Here is a 17,286-nt window from a genome sequence, read left to right on the forward strand (position 1 = left end):
ATGCCAAATTTCTGAACGCCATTTTCCTCAGTGTTAAATTTGAGAATGCCAAATTTGCAAGAATTAGAGTTTATCAAATTTGAACTCCTCTGCTCAAAAGAACTACCAACTTCTTCAACATCTTTCCCAACATGTTTTTCCATGTATTTCATATTTTTCGTGTAGTAAGGTTAATCATATAAAATTTGATTAAAATCATAGGGAGATAAGATGAAAATGGAGTTTTTTTTATTTATCTTTTTATTTTCTTACTCCAAAGATGGTGAATCATCTCCTATGGTTTACATCATCATATTGAACCCTGTTGGTTCTTATAATGTTTATTTTTGTTGTACATTTTTTGTTTTGAGACCCATTTTTTACTTCAAAATTTCTGTAATGACTACTAATAGTAGAAACGAGGTGACATATGTATGTTGATTTGTGTGTGATTGGAAATGAGCATAAATATTGGGAGGAAATTTTGTGGTAGTGGTTCGTTGGTTGGGACTAGTGTGGACACTCCTATTGTATCTACCAAGAACTCAGATATGTATTGTATATCAGTTATTCTACATTGCATATACATGTGGGAATCCAAAATTGTTTCTTGAAGTAAATTAAGAAAGAAGTAATGTTAGATGTTTATTGTATATAGTCTATGAATAGAAATCTACCAACGACATATAAATAGGCAAGTAGAATATTTTTGTCAAATTTACTGAATAATTGTTGTAAACACGTGTATCTGTGAACACATAATGTAATACATGAACAAATGACCATATTGTATACAACAAGGTAAGTAGGGTGAGGGTAATGTTGTGACATAAACCCTGGGACACCGATGAGACACATCCCTGAAAAGATAGAATGTTTTAAAACATGGAAGAAAGGAGTCATGAACGATATATTTTCTGTGTACTATCTGTTTATAATTATTCTATATATTCATTTCTTGAGATATAAATAGTAATGAGCAAGAGAAGCGAAGATGACAAGAAAAAGAATAATTAAATTTTGTTGGTAATGCACTTACTGTGAAAAGAATTACTAACATTAAAATATAAATTATTAATTCCAATGGATACAAATCTAATCCTACCTATTTATGTAAGATAAAGTTATGAAAAGGGTCCATAACTCACTTGCAAACATACAATCAAGAAGTGAAATAATTGCAACAAGAATGATAGGAACAAGGCTATCCAAAGACAAGTTCTATTCAGTTGGAAAAATCATAGTACTACAAACCTAAAAGATAAAATTAGTAAATGTTATGATAGAAGGAAACAAATTAATAAATTTCCCAATATAAACAATACTAATGAAAACTTTATACAAGTTTCACCAAGTTTTTCTGAAATAAATTGATAAAGGAATATATATACATATACACCCTACTAGATATGGGATGAATGCTTTGCCAAAATGTAGTCACAAAAGAATGACCCATTCACTTATGGTTGTGGGGAGTGGGAATTTGCAAATTTATCTTAGAATTCTCTACCATTCAAACCTTGGTAGAAAGATGAGTTGAAGGAACGATGAGGAAAATTTTATCCTCATTCTTACAAGAAAGAAAGGTGTCAGCCATGAGCAAGAGGAAACCAAACTAATATGGGTCAAACTTACAATGAAGAGTGAAAAATATAATATTGTATAAGGGAAAAACTTTACATAGGAAAATAAGAATTATATATGCAAATTATGGGGTTTAACCTAGAATGCATGTACATACACTATGCCTTTTGGGTCGCGATACCTTTGGCTATATGAAAAATGAAAATATATATCCTCAAGAGCTAGGAAACTTGAGAGACTTAGGCTTTACACTTCTATTGAAAAACCAAGAAATAGGTAACTAAGATATAGCTATTGGTCCCCACCGACCCATAATACCTATCCCAAAATGGATTAGCAAGAGGTCAAACTGGAAGAGTCATACCAACATAGAAATTGACAGAATAAATTATGAAAATAAGCCTTGTTTGTGGAGGAAACAAAATATTACCTATTGTAGATAAAAGCCCGAGAAGCAAATAAGATAAAAGAGAAGAAGGTGCTTGATATGACGATTTCCAAATGAGCTTCTAGGTCACTTTTATCTATAGGCTTCTAGGGGTGTCCAATAATGTCCATTTGATGTTGAGGCCAACCTGTCCAGGTTTGCAAGAGAGTGAAGCCGACCTGATCCAATATCCATGGGTGTACAAAGTCAGAAACGAACTTCTCCTTGTTTGAACAAGGTGATATTTAGGTCTATTTTTGTCCTCTCGAAAAGAGGAACTCAACGCAATCATTATCTCTATTAGGTGAGATGTCCTAAGTGGAATTTGACCGCAGTGGCATATTATTAACACTTCAATGTCAATCTTAATTTTATATCATATTTATACATATAGATAAAGTAATTTATAGTGAAAAGCCTCTGATTTCCTCTATAATTTCCTCCTCTATTTTAGTACAAGGGACATGTGTAATTCCTCCACAACTCAATATGGAGTTGACATATAATATTTAAAAAACAAAGATTAATAATAATAAAAAAAGAAGTCATAAATACAATATTTCAATTTCCACAACAACATAATTTTATATCAAATTTATATGGAGAGTTAAATAACTATAAATAAAAATAAAAATCACATTTTCACTTTTAATTATCATAGAAATTTATAATTTCTTTATTGTTTAAAAATAATTCAATATTTGCTTTAAATAAAATATTTGGATGAGTTTCAATACCAACTATAACATAGAAAATAAAAATAAAATATTTGAATATTGTCAACAAATAAATTATTTCAATATGTATTTTAAATCAAGTAATTTTATATACTTTATATATCTACAGGAAAAGAAAAAGAATATTAATCTCTAATCTTTAATATGTTGTTGATTTATAATTTTTTTCCAAAGGAAATATCATAATATTTCATTATGTAGAAAAATTACATATAGTAGATTCCCAAGGCATATGCATAACTGTTGGCCCTTGGCCACTACTCAATACATATCAGCGGATAAGTTAAGACCATCACCATTTCATAAATATAGTAATTCAAAACTATACAAAAAACACCTTGCAGGGTGTTCGAGCTAGTTCAGTGTGATGAGCCATATATATATTTACATAACTATTTTCAAATAAAAGATAGATGATATAAAAAAACAAGTAGAAACAAAGATTTTAGGGCCTGCCCACCTATGATATGCTTGATGTATATATGGGCGGTGATAATATTGGTCTTGTTCATCATCGTCATCTTCATAGATCATCCACAGGCCTCAAGGTAGTATCGTGGCCTCCTTGGAAATCCTGTCAGCACTTCTGTTATATTCCCTGTAGATCTGATGACATGAAATTGAGTTAAAATTTGATTTGAAGGTGACAAATTCGTCCAATATATTTATAAATGTATGAGCATGATAGTGATTTGTATTGTTGAACCAATTTATTGTGATGTTAGAGTCCCCGAAAATATGTATGGTTGTGCACCCATGGGCTAATGCAAAATGCCATAGGTGTCTGAGGGTAACTAGTTCAGCGAAATTGTTTGTCCCCTCCCCCAAACCAACATGGACTTTATATGAATGTTGTTCTGTTATATGCAAAATGAAACCGCCTCCACAACCATGGGGTTGGGCAGCGCCATCGAAAAAAGACCATGGGCGGGATTTGTCGATCGGTCCCAGGGAGAGAGTGTGTTGCGTGGGGGGATGGACAACCCATGGGATTTCATGGTATGCTGCCATTGCCCTCGCGATGATAGGAGGCCATCAAGCCACAACTCAGTTGAAAATGATATCATTTCGGGTAAGTCATATGGTCCAACACATGAGGAGGGGTAAACATAATTTTTTAGTGCCATGGTGAGTAGCAAACCAAGAGTTCCAAGCTTATGTGATAGAGGTTCCCTGCCAACTTTCCTGGATGGATAAAGACCATACAATCAGTAGCCACAGCTGAGGAATAGTAGGGTAGTGTACGAATAAATGTTCATTTGTTTCAAATTCTTGTTTACACATAACACACAAGTGTGGCACATAGATAGATCTACAGGTGAGGAATTCTCCCGTGGGTGTTTTTTTGCTAAGTACACACAACATAAATAGACGGTCCCGTGTCGGTGCTTTCAATTTCCATAGATGGCGCCACCATTCCTATACTGCCTCTGGTTTGCGATCCGATAGGAGAGAGAGGTAGCCAATTTTCAGGGTTGTATTTTCCATGTTCTACTGGGGTCCAAACAAGTTCGTCTCGTCCTTTAATACGAACATGTGCCTCAGATAGAGCAGTTAAGTATCCTCCCCAAGGTTGATGCCACTGTACAGGGATGCCAATATTTTGAGTTGATAACCATGCTTGCTCGAATAAAGAGCTATGTTCCATGTCTGCTATTTGTGAAACAAACTTGATGTCCCTTTGATGTAGATGGTGTATCAGGTCAAGAGGGAGGTGATGTCTGTTGCCTCCCCCGAACCATGGATCCATACCAATGCACACCTAATTGCCATCATTTATTCTCCAAGCCAGTTCTACTTTGATAAAAGGCATAGTTTGTAGTATCGCCTTCCAAACAATAGAAATGCTAGTGTGTGGTTAAACTGGCATTCAAACCCAATCCATGAGCTATTATGGCCAGATAGATTTGTGGTATGTGACAATGGTAAAGAGATTCTATGCTGTGAGGAGAGTCAAACCCATCTTTGCTGCTAATGCTTGTGCAAAGAAAGCCAGATCCTTGAAACCCCATCTGCCCCATCTTTTTGGTAAAGCTATTTTTTTCCAACTAACCCAAGAAAAAAAAATTCCTTCTTTTTGTCCATTCTAGAGGTATCTGTAGCATATCCTCTAGATATGTGTAAGAATTCCCTGTGGGATCCATGCCAGTAACATTCAGTACACATGTGTGGCTTCCAAAACAAATTTGATGAGGACAAGGCGCCTGGCTCTGAATAGGAACCTGTGGTTCCAATTTGTCAATCTCTTTTCTATTTTGATTACCAACCAGATCCAATCTGAAATCCTGTAGCTATTTGGTTTGATCCAAAACACCAAATATTTTAGGCCATTTACTAGAGGGTGCAGTTGGTATGGGAAGAATTGAAGGGAAACTTTGTCTTCATGAGAGGAGGTGTGTAACAAAGTGATAGTGGACTTGGCTTGATTTGCAACCATACCTATGGCATGTGCAAAAAGAGTTATGATTTCATGGAAAGTGGCAGAGCCCCAAATGCTGCCATAAAGAAAGATAAGGACATCATCAACAAATAAGAGGTGAGTGAGATAACAGAGATTGCTTATTTTCAATACTTTTGAGTCTACCATCCCTTTTTGTTGTTGAAATGATCTTGCTAAGGCCCTCCATCACAATCAGAAAAAGAAGGGGAGAGAGAGCATCCTTGTTGGAGGCCCTGCTCCACACGAAATGAGTGTGAGGTTGATCCATTTATGAGGATGCTAAAGGATGTCGAGGTGATATAGCACGTGATCCAATCTGTGAATGATGACGGGAAACCCAGGTGGATAAGTATCATTTTTATATAGAGCCAACTTACCTGGTCGAGACCCTTTGCAAGATCAATCTTTAGGATAATGCCTTCCAAATTTTTGACTTTGATAGAGTGTAATTCCTCCTAACCTGTGCCAATGGCCTCGTGGATCTGTCGATCCTGAAGGAAAGAAAATTGCTCAGGAGACATATGGTGGGAGAGGATGGGCCAGAGCCTATTAACGATGATCTTGGCAATGAATTTATATATAGAATTGTAGAGAGAGATGGGGTGGAAGTCATTGAATGATGTTGGGGAATGTGATTTAGGGATCAAGGCAATAAAAGTTGAGTTTATGGCCTTATACACTTTACCTGTGATCATACAATCTTCAACCACTTTGAGGAGATCTTGTCCTATAAGCTCATAAAAATCCAGATAGAATTCAATAGACCTTCCGTCCGGTCAAGGGATTTTATATTTTTTAAACCATTTCAAAGTCCCTTCAAGTTCTGCATAGGAGACTGGGGTAGTAATCTCTTCTTCTATGTCCATATTGAGGAAACTATGAAAATGTCCCGCCAAACAAATTACTTCTGCAAAATTTTTAGTAGGTGGTGCTTTATAGAGTTGTTCGAAATGAGATTTTCCTAGCTGTGAAAGATGGCCAAATGTATTAGCAATACCTCCATCATGCGTGGGCATACTCCAAACAGTGTTGGAGACTTTTCACCCCTTGGAATAATTCTGAAATGACTTCGTATTCTCATCTTCGGCTTGTACCCAAGTCGCTTTGCTCTTGAGGCACCATGATTCCTCCCTTTCCTTTAGGATTTTGGATCACTGATTTTCCAATTCGATAAGGTGGGACTTTGCTTCTGCATATAAGAAGCCCCTATTCCATTCATCCAATAGAAAATCCAGGGATGACTCAAGAGTGGTGAGGGTGTTGTCATCCTTCATGGTTTTTTCCTTTTCCCATTGGATATATAATCTCTTAAGCTGGGAAATGTTGTAGCAGAAACCTTCAGCGAGGGTGTGTCCCATAGAGGGGGGGTTTTCCAACCAAAAGTCAGTAATTAATTTGGAATAGGTCGGGTCTTGTAGCTAGGTCAAATTGAATTTGTATGGTTCCTTGGGCTTATATGGAGGACCAATGATTTCCAAGAAGATAAGGGAGTGATCTGAGATACTATCAAAGCCTACCCATTCTCTATAGAGGGATAATTTCTATAACAATGGGATATTGATAAAAAATTTGTCCAATCTCTTGGCTAAAGCCTCCTCCCCCATTCTCCTATTTCTCCATGTGGGTATCAGTTTATGCATGGGGATATGAGTAAATTGGGAAAGTCCCAACTGTGCTTCCATGGTATCAAAGAGTAGGTCTACCTCTGTAGAAGAACCCCATGATTCATCATTTCCTATGGAAAAATTGAGATCTCCTCCACTTATGAAGTTATCCAGCGAGGTGATTGACAGGTTTAAGAGACGATTCCAGAAATCCTCTCCCCTTGGTAGTCCCATATACATTGATTACCCGAAGGTCCATACCAAGGTTAGCACATAAAACATCTATCCCAATGAAACCCACACCTTCCACGTAGACTTGAAGTTGATGGAACGAGGGTTATATCCCAGAGCCAAACCACCAGATATCTCGAATGCATCGAGGGAGAGGAAGGTCCAGAAAGGTTTCCGAGATCCCAGGATACACGTAATATGATCCGCCTCACCTAGGGTTTCTTGTAGGAATATGATGTCAACAGGTTCAGATTCGAAAATTTTACAAAGAGCTAGCTTTTTGGGTGAGCTAGCCATGCCCCTATAGTTGAAAGATAGCCACTTCATGGAGGTAACTCGTCATGGGTGTTCAAATCTCTAAGAACCCGGTCAAGGGATGTTTGTTTGCCAAAGACCACCTCAAACCCTAGCTGTAGGATGACTTTCATGAGGAAGGATTTATGGCTGTGGGAGGGTTTGAGGGGAAGTGAAGGGGTGGATAGGCCCAAACCAGAGTGGGAAGGGGGGGATTTAGATGAGAGGGAGCGGGGTTGGAGATTGTATGAGTGGGGGGGGGGGGTTAGTTGATGTAGAAGATGGAGGGGGGGGAACAGAGGGGGCTTCTAGAGGGAAAGATGGGAAGGTTGTAGAGAAAACAAGTTGATGGGAGGTGAGGGGGTAGGGGATGGGAGGAAGGATGGAAATTTGATCCAATACTGATGCATTGTGCAAATGGAGTGCAAAACATGGAATAGTATAAGAAAAAACATAATGGGATAAAAGAGGGTTACCCGAGGAGCGTGCAACCTCTGTTGCTACCCTAGATCGATTCATCGATGGAGATGGTGGACGATGGGAGTTTACAGGAGCATGCTAAGCCTGTTGAGCAGTGGTATCCTTATCGGACAAAGGAAATGCTACTGGTGAAGTCTTCTCAGGGGTGAGTGCAGTAGGTTTGCCCATCAGCCTATCTGTTCCCAATGATGAATTGAGAGACTTTTAAATCATGAGGCATTCTTTGAAAACATGCCCAACTTTGTGATAACAACGACATCTAAACGAAACACCATCGTAGTCTAGGATTTGGATCCTCATCAGGTTCCGCCACTGCAAGGTTATTTTCTCCTCCAAGCCTTCCTCGGTATCGAGGTGCACTAGGATGTGAGCTAGAGTATGATTCTCTGATTGTATGAAGGACTTGTCATAGTCCAGATAGGTGCCCAGAGTATTCCCAATACACACAAAAACCTCTTCAGACCAGTATTGAAGGGGTAAACCAGGCAATCTTACCCAAAGGGGTCTTGCCCCAATCTGCTCTCTTTCCGGATCGAAGAGCAGACTCCATCGTTTTAGCAGGATCAGGGCCATTTCTATGTGCCAATACTTGGAAAACACCATATTAGTGTACTCTTCGAGGGTGAAATGGAGTGTGAACCATCCTCGGGGTAAGATCTACACCTTAGGTAGCTCTTTAAATACTTTTCCCCATATCTCTTTTACCCATACTGCAAGATGCTCCACAGAATAGGTTCTCCCATGAACCCTACCCACTAGTACTTTGCCTGTCGTGTCTACTACTTCCCCCATGGTAAGTCCTTCCTGAAATTTGATAGTGAAGTCTTTCCCGGAGGCCTTAACACACTTGATTTTTCTTTTCCAAGTTATGGGCAGAGTTGGATGGTTGTACACATGGTCCAAAGGACTAAGATTCTCCTGTTGTGTTTTCTGTGTCGCGGTCCTTACCCTGATGACGGGGTTTCAAAGCACCCAGATCGAGGGGCCGAAGAGATCGTCACCGCAGAGCCGATCGGAGGGGAGGTTTAGGGTCCCAGGAGAGAGCGGGTGACAATCAAGGGCCGGGAAATTGATGGATAAGGTTGCAATATGGAGAGTAGATGCATGCATCATGCGGAGGGAGACAACTGAAGATGGGTTCGAACATGATGGAGCAGTAGAAGAGTGTTGGGGAGCTAGGGTCAGCGTAGGGTTAGCACGTGTAATGTCCCCGGAAAGCTGTAAACAGTAAGAAAAACTGAATAATTGTTGTTTCTATTTGTTTAAATTAAATAATATTGTTAATTATTGGAAATGAGAAATGATTTGTATATTAGTAGCTGCTTATGAAAGAAAGTTAAAAAGGCAGTTGCCGGAAAATAAAAATAAAACCTAACTACCTCCCCTAACTGGAAAGGGGCTTCCAAAGAAAGGAAGTAGGGGGGAGGAAAAACTGCGTTGAAAGGTCAGGTAGTAGGGGGGGAATTTCTATGTCTGGTGATGACCAGATAGCAAATGCACTAAGTGCAAGCAACTTGCAAAAGACTTTCGTCCTGTGAGTAAGCTAGGGGGGAGATTCTGGTCCCGAAAGATGAATCTCATGGATGGGAGGTTGACTAGCAGTGGGAAACAGAGGTGACCTCTGCCATTGGAGTGCTTTATTTTTTTGAAACATTTCAGGTAAGTGGAATTTTCTAGAAAATCATTTTGATACATAAAACTAAAAATTATATGTGTTTTTTTTCTGTGAATGTACAATATGTAGTGGAACGCTTAAGACTGAAGTGATATTGGAATTACCTATAGTAGGGTTTCTGCTTGAATAATTAACTATCAGGAAACAAACATTTGAGTCGAGTCTGGCTCGTTACCTTCAGTCTTAGTGCCCTAGTACAGTAGCGGTTATTATTTGTCGGAGTGGGAAAACTATCTATAAACTTGAACATTCTAGCTGTAGAAACGAATTGTAGAGATCTTTTAAATGCTCGAATGGATTTCTTTCTTTACAATGGAACCAGTGTGATAAAGAATCGGTGAACCACTTCTCTATGGTTTATGTAAAAAAATGAAAACAGAACTACAAACAGAAATTCTACTAAGGTTTTCAGGGTATGCCAGCACCCAATTTGAGGTAAGAACCGAAACCGCAGGTTAGTTAACCCCAAACTAAACCTCATAGAGTTGAAAAATAACACTTAAGAAGGGTCGGCATAGCAAGAACCATATGAGTAGTTACCCTAGGCCGCATTGGGCTAGTGCACCCACAAATGGACTGTTATTAAACCCTATAACGTGGCTAGTTTTCCCTAAAACCCTATATGGGTATGAAACCCCATACTATCTATACTGACAGAACCATTCTTCGAATAAGCTATTTGATAAGTACCAGATATTACATTAAAAAAAGAACCGAGCAAATACAAGATTATTACAGAGCCGAGTAATTAGAAAGGCAAAGATAATAGTCGAAAACCCTGAATCATGGTAACACCGCAAATTCCAACCATTCTAAAACTGTACAAGAACTAAGAACAAGAAATACCATGAATAGCTTAAAGAGCAGCAAAGATTTTATATATTGAAATAGATTCTCAAATTTACATTTCATAGCAACTAGAACCCTAGAACATAAAGGAAATATTACACGGCTTGAACCCCAAGAAGTCTGCCAAATTGGCTCAACAGGTCTTAACGAGAGAGGTAAAAACCTTTACAAAAATACACTTAACATGGAAAAAAATATGTCGGCATGACCATCGTCTCAGGACCGCAACCAGAACTAAAACTCTCGATTATACAGAGGGAAGTTCGTAGATACAACTCCTAAACCTATGTAGGCGATCGCCTCATAACAAATAACTTATAACAGAGAAGAAGATTATTACTACTTGGAAGAAAATTGAAGCTCTAGCCTCGAATAGCCAAGAGATTCACCCCTGATGAGCGAGCACCACGTCAGAGACAATCTTACCTCGAAAAACCCTCAGGTGTTGCATTTGTTCAGGAAGTACTCGTTCATGAAGGTCGCCATGCGGTAACCGTTCGTAGACCCCGGATCTGTAGCCAAGACTCCTACAGACAAAAACACACCACAACTATTCTTAGAACAAAGCTGCCATAACTAGAAATAATCATTCAACTGTAAAAAATATATGACATAAAAGAGATGCAACTGGGTTCCAAGCTTACCTGGGATACAAACGCCGGAGGGAAAACCATAAATCGATTCCTGAGAATCCTCCATCTGCAATGTAGTCTTGGATCGACAGAATGAGCAAGCCTGCGAAAGGGAAGAGGAACTGGAGCAGAAGCCAAGGAAGAAAGAGTGAAATGAGGCATAGTCTTCGCATACAGGAATGTGAAAGTCTCCGAATTAACCCCAACCATAGGATCATGCACCAGGTCTTCCACCGTTGATGCGACAAGAGACCCGAGATAGTGGTTGTGGCTGGACAGACCTGCCCACCCCACGTACCAAGGATGGAGCAGGCATTCAATACCCAAGGAAAATATCAATGCCAATGCGATAAACCATAAAGTTTTAAGTCTGTTAAAAAAATCAAAGAGAATGCATAGCATCGGGACTGGTAGCAAGTGGTGTGCAGGAAAGCCCATCGCATGGATAATTAATGAAGTCATCAAAGAGTGACACTTAAACCAAAATGAATGGCCCGGAATTTAATTAGAAAGATCATGTTATATATATACGGTTGTACCTACAGCGTAAATAGTATTGTTTAGAGTTAAATCCGTGTAATCTTTGGTGTATTGATAATTTTTTTTTATTAATAATGTTGATACCATATGTATTGACGCGGATGTGTGACAGGGCGCCAGAAAATAACCTGATCGGGGTAAGGGTCGGGTGAGTAGTTGACCATTTCGAGGTCCATGTATTCCATCATGTAGCTGGGAACGGAGACCGTAACCGTCGGATTGTGGAAGCAGGCGGAGGCAGCGGATAGCAGAGGGAGCCATCAATTACCGATGTCTAGACTTAATAGTAATGGTAACCGCGGCTAGGGTAAAACGCGGGGGACACCACCATCACAAGATATAGAAGATGTTATTATGATGCTCTTTGCATTAACCTCCTATTTTATTGCTTCCTTGATTTATAATTTATTTAGCCCATAAATTAATATATGACATTTAAAAGATATTGAGTAAAAGATTTCAATATCTAACTTATAACCAATATCTATATCTAACATATAACAAATCTATAGGTAACCTATAACAAATCTGAAGCAATATAACAAATATAACAATATCAAACATATAACAAATATTTCAATATCAAACAATTGCAAACTAAAAATTATATTTTTGAAATTATAAGTTATATATATTTTCTTTATCATGAGAATTCATACAGTTTTTAAATCCAATTTTACATTCTTAACACTAGATCCCCTTGCATTGAAGTAGAAAACCATAATAAGAATGAAATATTCAGAATTGATTAGAGAACACATAAATAAATATTATAACATTTAATAAATCTTTAAATGAGTCATCAAAGTAACAATAAAAACATATAAATAAATACTGAAACATTTAATAAACTAATCACCAAAATAGTTAACACCATATGAAAAGACAAAAATAAACATTAAAACATTTAACAAATCAGTCATCAACATAACATTTTAATTAACATAACATGTTATAATTAAAGACATGGATTGGTCCATGTCATAATTAAAAAACTGCAACCTTCTTATTAACTCCCAAACAAACATAAACAATAATGAAATGGCTAAATCTTATTATAAATACACAAAAATAAACCTGGAAACATCTCAAATGACTCATCAAAGTTTCAATTTAACAAATCAGTCATCAAAGTGGCATGTCATAATTAAAACCCTACCTCAACAATGATGGTGTGGCACACAATAATAAACATCATAACATTTAATGAATCAGTTACCAAAGTGGCATGTCATAATTAAATCCCTCAAGCTTTATTGAAAGTCTTATTAGCTCTCTAGCAAACATAAACATAGTAATGGAGTCTTATTGAAAGTCTTAATAGCTCTCTAGCAAACATAAACATAGTAATAGTATTGGAGTCTTATTGAAAGTCTTATTAGCTCTCTAGCAAACATAAATATAGTAATGGAGTCTGTTTTTATCTAAACCCATGCGGGCTAAGTGGCTTTATCTAATTCTATGGAGCTACGGTGATGCACCAACATTCAGCTTCGGTGCAGCACCATCTGCAATATCAACATAACCAGGTTCATTGCTGCAGCACCATCCACACCGACGATCCTGGATCTCCGGTGCAGCAGCATCAGTTGCACCAACATAACCAGGCTCGTTTGTGCAACACCATCCGCACACACGACGGTTCTGCGGATCCCTCGCTATACGTATCAATTTTTTTTTAAATTAATAACAATCTATTAAATTATTATTTTTTATAGTGTAGCTCAGACATTCTTTCTTCTGGTTTCAGATTAATCGATTTGTTAGAAAAGCAAAAGAGCTGCAAGTGATTCAGTGGTATTGCCAAAAAAAAAAACCACCAGTGATTCAGTGTTAATTTACCTGATGACGCCTGCCGGTTTTCTTCCTTAATCTTTCGAGAGGCACGATCATTATCTATGGCTGTTACATGCGATATCAGGAAGAGAGCGAAGATGCAAATGGCGGCCATTAATACCAGCTTGGAAGCCATTGTCATGGAAGCCAAAAAAAAATTTGCAGAAAGAAATCAAGCACGAATTATGAGGTGCATTGGTGAAGAGAACAAGCGGAGCTGAAAGTATAAATAGAAATGGGGCTGGAGTTGCATGAATTAAATATAATACTCGTTCACGATTCCAAATGGACAGCCACGCGTAACCAGAATACAATGAAAGCGGATGACATGTCAAAGTTGGCGGGCTAACGGTAAATACTTGAATATTAAATGTTTGATGTTTCGATATTAAATCTTGAATCTTTTTTGTGAGAGGTGCCTTTGTGTTTTTGGTTCTAAAGAAAAATATATATATATATAACTTCAACACGTAACTTTAACACGTGGACTGTGCGTATTCATGATAACGTTCGTTCCAAGGTCGTCCACCAACTGTGGCCCATAATCAAGGAGGTCCCGTTGTTCTGAGAAGCTGTCTTTAGTATGATTTTTTGAATTCCACCTGAAATTTTTCTAAGAAGTACTAGAAGACAAAAGGATGTTAGGGAGATGGTATTCCTTTGCATTGCATTTAAAAGAATATTTAAAATAATAAATTAAAAATTAATAATAATAAAAAACTAAAGTGAATTATAAATAAAATATTTTAATTTTTGTTTTAATCTCATATCTATTTTATATACAAATAAAATAATTAAAATTAAAAAAAATTAAAAATATATAATTTGTTTATTATTTAAAATGAATATATAAAATAATTAAATTAAAAAAGAATTAAAAATATATAATTTGTTTATTATTTAATACGAAATTCTTAAATATTATATAAAAATAATATAATTGATATTGATATTAGATAATATGTAATTTAGTTTATGTTTAGTTTAGTTAATATTGAATTCAAAAATACTATATAAAAATAATATGATTGATATTCGAATTCAAGTTTCTGTGATTCATAATTTGTAAATTTATGAATTTTTTTTCTAGAAAATCATATAGAAAATATTTAGTGGAAGCTTTTGGAATTGTGATTTTCTCAGAAAATTTTCATGAATTAAAAAATATGATTGATATTGATATTGATATTTCATAATATGTAATTTATTTTATGCTTAGTTTACATTTGTCTACGTAAAAATATATTTCATTAATAGTTATAAATAAAATATGTAAATATTCATATTAAATAATCTAGTTTTATATCAAGTTTATATAAAGTAATTTCAATTTAAAAAATATTATTATTTCATTTTGCATCCTCAAAAATATGTGTGATTTATTGCATTTTTAATATGGAGTTTAAATATACCATTTAAAATATTTTAATAATTAAAAAAAAAAGTTTAATATCCAATATCCAAAAAATAACACTAAAGACAACTCCAAAAAAATTAATCTCAATTATCAAAAATACTAAATAAAAATAATATGATTCATACTCATATTACATAATATGTAGTTGATTTTAGGTTTAGTTTACATGTCATAGTTTAAATAAAAATAAAATAATAACTAGGAAAATATTTTATTATCAATTATAAATAAAATATTTAAATATTCATATTAAATAATATAGTTTTATATAAGTTTATCTAAAGAAAAATAAAGTAATTTCAATTTAAAAAAATATTATTATTTTATTTTTCATGGTAAGAAATATGTGTTATTTATTGCATTTTTAACATGGAATTTAGATATAACATTTAAAATATTTGAATAATAAAAAAACAGACTTTAACATGAATATCCAAAAAATAGCACTAAAGACAACTCCAAAAGAATTAATATCTATTATCAATAAAATACTTAAATTTTGTTTTAATCTTATATCTATTTTATATAAAGATAAAATAATTAAAAATAAGAGAAAAATTAAAAATATATAATTTTTTTATTACTTAATATGAAACTCAAAAATGATATATAAAAATAATATAATTGATATTAATATTACATAATATGTAATTTATTTTACATTTAGTTTAGTTAATATAGAATTCAAAAATACTATATAAAAATAATATGGTTGATATTGATGTTACATAATATGTAATTAATTTTATGCTTAATTTACATCTCACACTTCAAATGAAAATATATTAATAATTAAAAAAATATTTTATTATTAATTATAAATAAAATATTTAAATATTCATATGAAATAATATTGTTTTATATAATGAAAAACAAGGTAATTTCAATTTAAAAAATATTATTATTTTATTTTTCATAGTAAGAAATATGTGTCATTTATTGCATTTTTAATATGGATTTTAAATATGACATTTAAAATATTTTAATAATAAAAAAAAAGGAGTTTAATATTGAATATCTATATATATGGAGTATTCTTTATTAATAGATTGTTTTTGGGAGATTTCTAATTTATTCATTTTTTAATATGGAGTGTGTATATATATATATGTTTTAATCTTATATATATTTTATATAGAGCTAAATATTAAAAATATATAATTTTTTTATTACTTAATATGGAATTCAAAAATACTATATAAAAATAATGATTGATACTGATGTTACATGAAAAGTAATTTATTTTATGTTTAATTTACATCTTACACTTGAAATAAAAATATATTAATAACTAAAAAAAATATTTTATTATTAATTATAAATAAAATATTTAAATATTCATATGAAATAATATTGTTTTATTTCAAGTTTATATAAAAAATAGCAAAGTAAGTTCGATTTTAAAAATATTATTATTTTATTTTTCATAGTAAGAAATATGTGTGATTTATTGCATTTTTAATTTAGAGTTTAAATATGACATTTAAAATATTTTAATAATAAGAAAATAGATTTTAATATTGAATATCTATATATATGGAAAATTATTATTTTATTAATAATTTTTTTTGAGATTTCTAATTTATTCATTTATATTTATTTATATATATAAACTAATTAAAAATATATAATTTTTTTATTACTTAATATGAAATTAAAAAATGCTATATAAAAATAATATAATTGACATTGATATTACATAATATGTAATTTATTTTACATTTAGCTTAGTTAATATGGAATTCAAAAATACTATATAACAATTAATATGATTGATACTAATGTTAAATAATACTTAATTTATTTTATGTTTAATTTACATCTAACACTTGAAATAAAAGTATATTAATAACTAAAAAAAATTATTATTAATTATAAATAAAATATTTAAATATTCATATGAAATAATATTGTTTTATATCAAGTTTATATAAATATAAACATAGTAATTTCAATTTAAAAAATATTATTATTTTATTTTTCATAGTAAGAAATATGTGTGATTTACTGCATTTTTAATATAGAGTTTAGATATGACATTTAAAATATTTTAATAATAAAAAAAATAGAGTTTAATATTCAATATGTATATATAGAGAGAATTCTTATTTTATTAATAAATTATTTTTGGGAGATTTCTAATTTATTCATTTTTTAATATGGAGAATATATATATATATATATATTATATAGATAGATAGATAGTTTTAATGTTACATCTATTTCATATAAAGATAAAATAATTAAAAATAAGAGAAAAATTAAAAATATATAATTTTTTTATTACTTAATATGAAATTCAAAAATGCCATATAAAATTAATATAATCAATATTGATATTACATAATATGTAGTTTATTTTACATTTAGTTTAGTTAATATGGAATTCAAAAATACTATATAAAAATATCTATCTTGGTACTCATGTTACATAATCTCGGACTTCCAACAAGTGGTGTGGAGGGAAATCCCATCGCATGGATTAATTATCCATGCGATGGGATCTCATAATTTGCAACGGTCTAAAGAAGTGACCCAATTCCAGCAAGATGACCTGCATC

At 33.4% G+C, this 17,286-nt stretch overlaps 1 long non-coding RNA gene across 1 annotated transcript; it reads right to left on the minus strand.

Moving 5' to 3' along the window:
• Window positions 1-3,090: 3,090 nt before the first annotated feature.
• LOC149224521 (uncharacterized) lies at window positions 3,091-11,105 on the minus strand. The gene is made up of 3 exons (XR_016249699.1): window positions 10,945-11,105; window positions 10,727-10,827; window positions 3,091-3,333 (listed from the first exon to the last, which is right to left on the minus strand). It is a non-coding gene; the product is annotated as an uncharacterized LOC149224521 (long non-coding RNA).
• Between the last annotated feature and the right edge of the window lie 6,181 nt (window positions 11,106-17,286).

The sequence above is a fragment of the Pinus tabuliformis genome, chromosome Q, assembly GCF_031772625.1.
Source record: "Pinus tabuliformis cultivar Carrire ecotype Pingquan chromosome Q, CPIR1, whole genome shotgun sequence".
In the NCBI taxonomy this organism is placed as follows: Eukaryota; Viridiplantae; Streptophyta; class Pinopsida; order Pinales; family Pinaceae; genus Pinus; species Pinus tabuliformis.